Source organism: Rhynchophorus ferrugineus, unplaced genomic scaffold (genome assembly GCF_030347505.1).
Source record: "Rhynchophorus ferrugineus isolate W39M unplaced genomic scaffold, kcgeb_rfMv2 rfM4, whole genome shotgun sequence".
Classification (NCBI taxonomy): Eukaryota; Metazoa; Arthropoda; class Insecta; order Coleoptera; family Curculionidae; genus Rhynchophorus; species Rhynchophorus ferrugineus.
Window position 1 is genome coordinate 6,102,312 of NW_027472583.1, and position 8,102 is coordinate 6,110,413.

Consider the following 8,102-nt stretch of genomic DNA (forward strand, 5'->3'; position numbering starts at 1 on the left):
AGAATCGGGCTGTATTTTCCTTCTCATTTTATTCTACTTAAAAAGAGACACAATGTTGTCTGACATGTTTGAAAATGTAACCGAGTCCGGTTGTTTAACCATTACAGAATTCTTCAAAATATTAATTATACAGGTTAAAAATCGGCAAACGTTGGTTTAATATTTTGCTTGTTTTGATAAATTTCAAATTGCTGCTTATTATTATTCTAATTGAAAATGCCGAAGTCAGACTGAAGAGATTTCGTCCCTAATCAGTTGCTTAAAACAGGAAGAACTTGTTAATGGAGGCCTTCTTTTGTATTAAAAGGCGTTAGAGAGGTCGGGATCAAGCTCTATCAGAAATCAAATATGTGAAATATATGAATATATTTGAAAAACAGTGAATATCCATAGAAATATTAAATATTTGCAGCGCTTTGAGGGATTGAGAACACATACACTGTTGGGTAATATAGAATTTAAATGGTGTAAAGATAACCCATCAAGAGGTAATTTTAATGGTTCTAACGGGACTTCAAGACAATGCGTTTAAAATAATACAATTTTTAGAAGTATGTATTAACATCAAAGGAGACTTATTATTTCAAGTTTTGTATTTAGATGATATATTGATATTTCAGAATAGAACCAATATACCCAATAATAACTTCCATACGTTTACGGACTGTTTGAAACATAACGATAAAAGCGTTAATAACCTATGTATTTTATCGATTACTTTTAACTTGTAAGATAAGGTCCTTTAATTCTTGATTAAAATACAGTTTCTACTAACTATATTTACAACAAATTGACGATAAACGATTAATTTACAATGCCGCATAAAGAATATAGTGTGGAGTTTTTTAAGCCCGCTTATAAAGTACATTTATTGAGTAAAATATCTGTTGTTCTGATTCTGATGTTCGAAATTTTGTTATGGTAATTCTATACAGTGTATTAAATATATTACTAAATAATTATATATAAAATATATTATTTATGTTTTGTCAGTTCATTATATAATTTCGACAACGTTAAAGGTTTTTTTTTATAACACGCCTCCCTGTCCTGTCCCCCGACCTGACACATAGATGGCGCTACTAGAATTAAATCCAAAATCTTTTTAGTTAGCCCTAACCGTCAAAAGATGCGTGTATAAATTTGACAGCTGTCGGATCATTGAATTCTGAATTATAGCATTTTGAATGGACCAACTTTTGTTATTGTGAAAAAAATGGATAAAAAGGAATTTCGCGTGTTGATAAAATATTGCTATTTGCAGGGAAAAATAGAGTTGGATTGATGAGGAGACTGCCCAGGAAAATCAACCATCAAGGATTGGTATGCTAAGTTTAGCGTGATGAAATGAGCACTGAAGACGGTGAAGGCAATGGACGCCCAAAAGAGGTTGTTACCGACGAAAACATTAAACAAATCCATAAAATGATTTTGAATGACCTTAAATTGAATTTTAATGAAATAGCAGACATTCTAAAGATATCAGCTGAAGGTGTGAAAGTGGGTGTCGCGCGAGCTCACTTTTGACCAAAAACAACGACTAGTTGATGGTTCGGAGCAGTTTTTGAAAAATATCAAGCGTAAGAAACTCGATTTTTTGCGTATGTATGTGACAATGGATGAAACATGGCTCTATCATTTTACTCCGAATTCCAATCGACAGTCATCCGAGGGGACTGCACACGATGAACCCGTTCCAAGTTAGAGATCTCTAAAAATTTATGTATATAATTTTTTTTAAACAACTTATCCCTCGGGTTTTCCCCTAAAAGTTGTTCTCTTTTTGTAACTAAAAAGCTGATTTCATTTAAATTAAATTGTCGTTACTGGATATATTGGATCTTGTGTTGCCATAGATATATTATGACATGGAGCTCATGTTGTATTGCATATATATGCGTGAATATGAAAATGGTTAGTAGTAGTAGTGGTAGTAGTAGTAGTAATAGCAGTAGTAATAGTAATAATAATATACTAGTAATAATAGCAGTAGTAGTAGTAGTATAAAGGAACAGCACTTACCGAGATATTTAATAAGTAACAAGTTTACGAAATTCACCGTGTTAGGAGAATACGGAATACAGAGCGGTGTATCAACATGAACAATATTAAAATATCGTTTCTTTAACACAATTATTTGCGACTAGTTGGTCGGCTGATGGAAGGAAGCCTGTGCGCCTGACGGAAGTTAAAAAAAAGCACGAACTGTAGAAATTATTTAAAAAAAAATTCTTTAATGGATCGTTGAATGGATATTTATTACAAATATCTAATTTAGAAAACTTCACGTACGAGAACATAATTTGTATAATATATACAAAAAAATCTATTTTAAGAACCCCTCACTCCTTATACCAATTAACCTTCCACGCCACAAGCACTGGTCCAGAAGCTAATGGTTGTACAAAATTATTGTTAAGTATTGCCTGTGTTTTATTGCAATATTACGAATTTGTTGAAATAAATTGATGCATCTTCGATGAACGGAAAATATTGGTCGACATATGTTAGCTCGAAGACGTGCGTTTTATCGCTCTCCACTTATAACACTCCACACGTTATATAACACATGGGCTGGAATGTCCCGGGCCTAACACATAGATGGCGTATTATTTATTGCATTTATCACTTTTTCAGTTAGTACTAATCTTCAAAAAAAAAATCTGTTAAAATTTCATGGTATTCTTCTCATAAGTTTGTGGGTTATTGTTCTAAGAGTAACACTAATTTCCTTAAGTTCAAAACAATGGATCAAGAACAATTTCGTGTTTTAATTTTACACTGCCTCTTGATCGGTACAAATACCGTTCAAGCGAAACAATGGCTTGAAAAGTGTTGTAAGGACTCCGCTCCATCAGAAACAACAATTAAATGTTGGTTTGCTGATTTCAAACGTGGTCGTAGAGACACCGATGATGCAGAACGCAGTGGACGTCCAATGTTGATGATTCTGAGCAGTTTTTGGCCATGTTTAAACGTATTAAACCGAAACTTTTGCGTCCTGCAACTAATCGTGAACCCGCAATCTTCGCTTTGGAGCTAAACGCTTTAACCATTACACTTTAGAAGCAGTTATCTGCATATTTCTACGAGATCTTACATGCTATAGTTAGTGCTTAAAAAACATTCTGAATGGTTTTTGTACTGAGCGACTTCCGATTTTCTTTTATATATAAATATTTGTTTATTTTAGTTAAAAAAGATGTGAAAACTTCGTACGTGCTTTTGAAATTTGAGCGTTTCCCTCATTTTCCCCCATTCCCCCGAACAGATCCTAATTTTGTTCCAATGAGACCACGTCGGAAGAGCACCCTTTCGAATAAAAAAAGAATTTTGAAAAACGGCCCACTATTGGCGGAGAAATCGGCGAACATACATTAAAAAATATATACAGCCGAACATAGAACCTTCTCCTCGGTTAAAAATATAACGTTTTGATGAACGAGTATGGAATTAAATGTGAACGCTGTCGCAATTTGTCCATATTTAAACGGCTATTACAGCCAAATTGAGTGCAAAGGATCGTTATAGATCCGACCAAGTTCGACATTATTTGTAGTTGTTGGATAAATTAATTAAATTTAATTAAAACAAGGTACACATATTCATTAATCTTCAATTTCAATATCGGGCTTAAAATAAATAATACCCCTATCATTTTGGGTTGTCATTTTACTAAATAAATCGGTAATTTATGCTTGCGTCTGAAATAGCAAATAGGATATGTGTATGTACAGTGGTGCAGTTGAAATTCATTAAAAATATGTCTGCAGATTGTGATATTTGATGGATGGCAAAATATATATAGTCTATCCAAAGAACCTTTGAACGTACCTCATCTAAATTTGTGACATTGAAACGTCGCAATGTTGTCGTATCAACTCTGAGTTTTAGTTCAGTTTGGCTTTGACATACAACAACATTCCTTATCTAAATAAAATAATTTAAATAAAAAAACTGTTACCAAATATAATTTATTTTATATTATTATAGCAGATCTAATACATTATAGCAGATCTAATGCATATATTATCTAAGGACTTAAAACTGCAATTAAGCACACAGTTATATATATTTATATTGTATTCTTTTCCATGCCTTCCACCAATTTTGGGTTTGAGTTCCAGGCGCGTGTCTTATGTTACCTAATTAACAATTGTGTATCCAAGTAATATATTGTACTTTCATTAGAGAGCATATTTACCTTTTATGCTTAGTTCTTATTAAAATTAAGTTATTATTAAAGTTTGTGAATTATTATGCTAAGAGTGACACTACTTTTATTGTTTTTAAAACAATGGATCAAAAATAAATTCTTGTTTTATTTTTAAATTGCTTCTTGATGGGATAATATACCGTTCAAGCGAAGTAAAAGTGTTACAAGGATTCCGCTTCATCAAAAACAACAATAAAACGTTAGTTTTCTGACTTCAAACTAGAACTTCTAACTTCAAACTTCTAGTAGAGATGACGACCGAATATACAGAACGCAGTGGACGTCCAAATGAGTTGGTAATACCAGAAAACATCAAAAAATCCACAAAATCGTTTTGAATGATCGAAAAGTGAAGCTGTGTGAGTTAGCTGTCATCGTAAAGATAGCAGAAGAACCTGTTGGTTTTGTATAGCATGAGAATTTGACTATCAGAAACCTATGTTCAAAGTGGGTACCGCGTTTGGTCACTGCTGACCAAAAACAAGAACGTGTTGATGGTTGTCGTGATGTAACAAACCGGCATTTTTGCGTCGATATGTGACAATGAATGAAACATGGATGCATCTGAGAGGACATCTGAGATGACAGGCGCCTATTTTGAGACAAAAGATAAATCATTCTACAAAAGTGGTATTGAAATGTTAGAGTGGCGTTGAAATGATTGTGTGACTCTTGATGGAGATTAGTTTAATGAATAAGGCCAACTTTAAACAACAAAAATAACCAGTTTTTTCTTTGCCCATGTGTTACAAACATATCAACTGTAGAAATAATCATCTATTAATCTCACTGTATGCAGTAACAGCTTTTTTAGCTTCTTTCCAATCTATTCTAGTTATAAAGGTATTTAATGAAAAAGATTCCTGCATTTTCTAGCTAAAATATAGAGTAAGACCCATTAAATACAGTAATGTACTACCTATGTTACTCTTTAGACGATAGTTATCATATTGCTGCGGTATCAATATGTCATTCCTTAATTTTCTCCAATATATGTCCTAATGTGCTTGTTAGCAAGTTTAATTTTTAGTTTATGATTTTAAAATATACTAGTAAAATATCTTCTTGTAAGGACTATGGCTCTTCCATTCACATCATCTTGAACTCATCCTTTTTTATGTTTTTATGCTTTTTAGCCCCTGTATCTGAAATAATTTCTATAATAATTTCATTTATTAACAAGTATTTCACATTCAAAACAGTAATAAAACTACTAGAATATAACCGTACACCATGCAGTAAATATAAATCTGTACCTGGATATATAATTCTTGTCTCTATGCTTGATGGAAGTAATTGCTTGATGAGTACATTTATACATTTGGGGCCACCAAATAGAGGTAATATTTTTAATTTATGGTTTTAGTATGTCTACCTCACTGTGAAATTTACATATATATATATATATATATATATATATATATATATATTCCCTTGGTGCTGAGTATATCTTCCGAATATTTTGGATTATTTTGTCGTTATTAACAGGTTAATTGAAAAGTAATTTGAAAGTCCCGTTGATTGTTGATTTTTTTCCTGGGATAGTATCCGGAAACTCGGCAGCAAGCTAAGTTTTTGCTTCAACTGTATTTTTCCGTTCAAAAAGAAAATTTTTTCAACACGCGAAATTCCTTTTTATCCATTTTTTTCACAATAACAAAAGTTGCTTCATTCAAAATGCTATAATTCACAAACTAATGATCCGACAGCTGTCAAATTTATACACACGTCTTTTGGGGGTTAGGGCTGACTAAAAAACATATGTATTTAATTCTAGTAGCGCCATCTATGCATTAGGCCGGGGACTTTTCAATTCAACAACCTGTTATCGGGTCTAGCGAATAAAATAATAATTTATACAAGAATAATGAACTGCCACCTATTATTAACAGACTACTCTGAGATTTTGAGCAAGTTACGCCAGCTAATTTTTATTTGACGGCCATTGGCCAGCAGACGAGCTCTCGAGGGAGTTTTAACAAAAGTGGAAAGTTATTTTCGTTTGAATTGTTTTTGGCGCGATAAAAACATGACCAAAACCAAGGAAATGCTTTATAAATATTATGGGGATTACACTATCAAGTACAATAGCTAGGAAGTGGTTTACTGACTTCCCGTATACGGAACGGACCCAATAGAGGTTGTATAGATAAGGTTTTCATGCTACGTTATCTTACGGAAGAACGTGTTAGATGTGGAAAGAGTTGGATTGTCGTTTAATGAGAATAGCTCTATTTTCGCCTGTATGCACTGCACTTTTGGGTAGTTTTGGAATGGTGTTATTTGTTGTTACTAGATTCTCATGTATGATGAGCATTTGCCGATACAGGTGTTGGGGCTTCCAGCATCTTTTATGTTATAGTGACGCATCGTTTGCTATTGTAAATTTTAACGGAAACGTAAACTAAGGAGAATAAAGTGGCATCTACCGCAGACGTAACCGATCGAATTGGCCAAGCTGCAGGAGCTCTTGCCCTTTGTGTTGATGTGCGATGTGAAGTGTGGCACAGTCTGACATCTCTGTAGCTTGAAACCTACCTCTTGGAATGAGGCTACAGTGAACAACTCCGAAAAGACATGAACCGAGATCGTAGGAAGTGACCTGATGAACAGAAGATGAACATTGTCTGAAATAACTGATTGTGAGACCTGGGGCAAGATTTAGTGATCAATACTCCGAAGTCCTGCAGCAGCAATGATTATCGATTATAGAAATAATACTACGAAGGATGATGACAAAAATTAAGTGGAGTTCAGGCAAAAGTATCACAGTCAACTATAAGATTATGTAGGTACACACCAAGCGTAAGATATTGTTTTTTTACATACTATTAAAGAAGTCACAAAATTCTCTTACCTTTTTGAGTTTTTGATGTCGAAATTGCGCTGCGGAAAGTTATTTTTCTTTTGTCTATTCCATACAAACTCAACGGGACTGTGAATTACAGGGCGTTTACTTATATGTGTCACATAAAATCGCGCTGATATACAATCAGGTGATAAGGATAATATACTAATTCAAGTATTAGCAGGTATTTATGAGATAAATAAACATATATACTCACCATAAGTGTGATATTGATTATCATAGTTTGGAGATTATTGCAGATGGCACATTAAACTACCAACGAGATAATTATGGTTTAACATGTAGTCTAAGAAGGAATTTGAGGGCATTTCCCTGAGATTTTGTAGGGATAAGAACGGGTTCTTAAGAAACTTATCCGGATTGATAAGATAGAATATAGATAAGTTTAATTATTTGTAATTCGACGTGAGAAATATATTGTTTATGTTGTAACACTTGTTGAATTTGTGTATCATTCAACAAATACAGTACTACCGGATTTTACAGTTTTTACCACTGACTGAGAAAAGTTAATAAAATAGAATAAACATTAGACATTTCATGAACTATATAATACTTCTATAATAAGTAATAGACTCGACCTTAATAGGCACATTTCAGTTAAATTTGGCCATTATATTTGCAATTATTTTAGGATATCATGCATCATTTTAGACAAAAAGCAGAGACCAAACTCATAATCAAACAACTGTACTCGTTACTCAGCAAATACTCCCAACTCGAACAAGCTAAGATTAAAAGATTGGCTTACCAGTCTATTTGGACTTATGAAGTACTTAATTATGAGGTTGCACTGAAACATCAAACCGACTACTCATCTAATCCTGCCAAAACAAAGTTCTTTGTTAAGTTTAATTTTTTGTAATTGGACGTGGGATTATTGATGGGATGTGCCATGTGGGATATTGTTTACGTTGTAATATTGTTGAATTTGTCTATCGTTGAACAAATAAAGTAGTAGTTAAAAATTTTTACCCCTTACTACTGAGAAAAGTTAATAAAATAGCAAAAGACGTT

The 8,102-nt window shown here is 33.1% G+C and overlaps 1 protein-coding gene across 3 annotated transcripts in view; it reads right to left on the reverse strand.

Moving 5' to 3' along the window:
- LOC143195976 (DNA (cytosine-5)-methyltransferase 1-like) overlaps window positions 1-7,400 on the reverse strand; it is a 30,700-nt gene extending 23,300 nt beyond the window's left edge. For 2 of the 3 annotated variants that reach the window (XM_076403524.1, XM_076403527.1), the window contains exon 1: window positions 7,074-7,164. The gene's annotated coding sequence lies outside the window, so the exon portion shown is untranslated. Of the gene's footprint in view, window positions 1-7,073; window positions 7,165-7,281 lie in introns of those variants that run through there. The other variant, XM_076403526.1, reaches the window with a different exon arrangement.
- Between the last annotated feature and the right edge of the window lie 702 nt (window positions 7,401-8,102).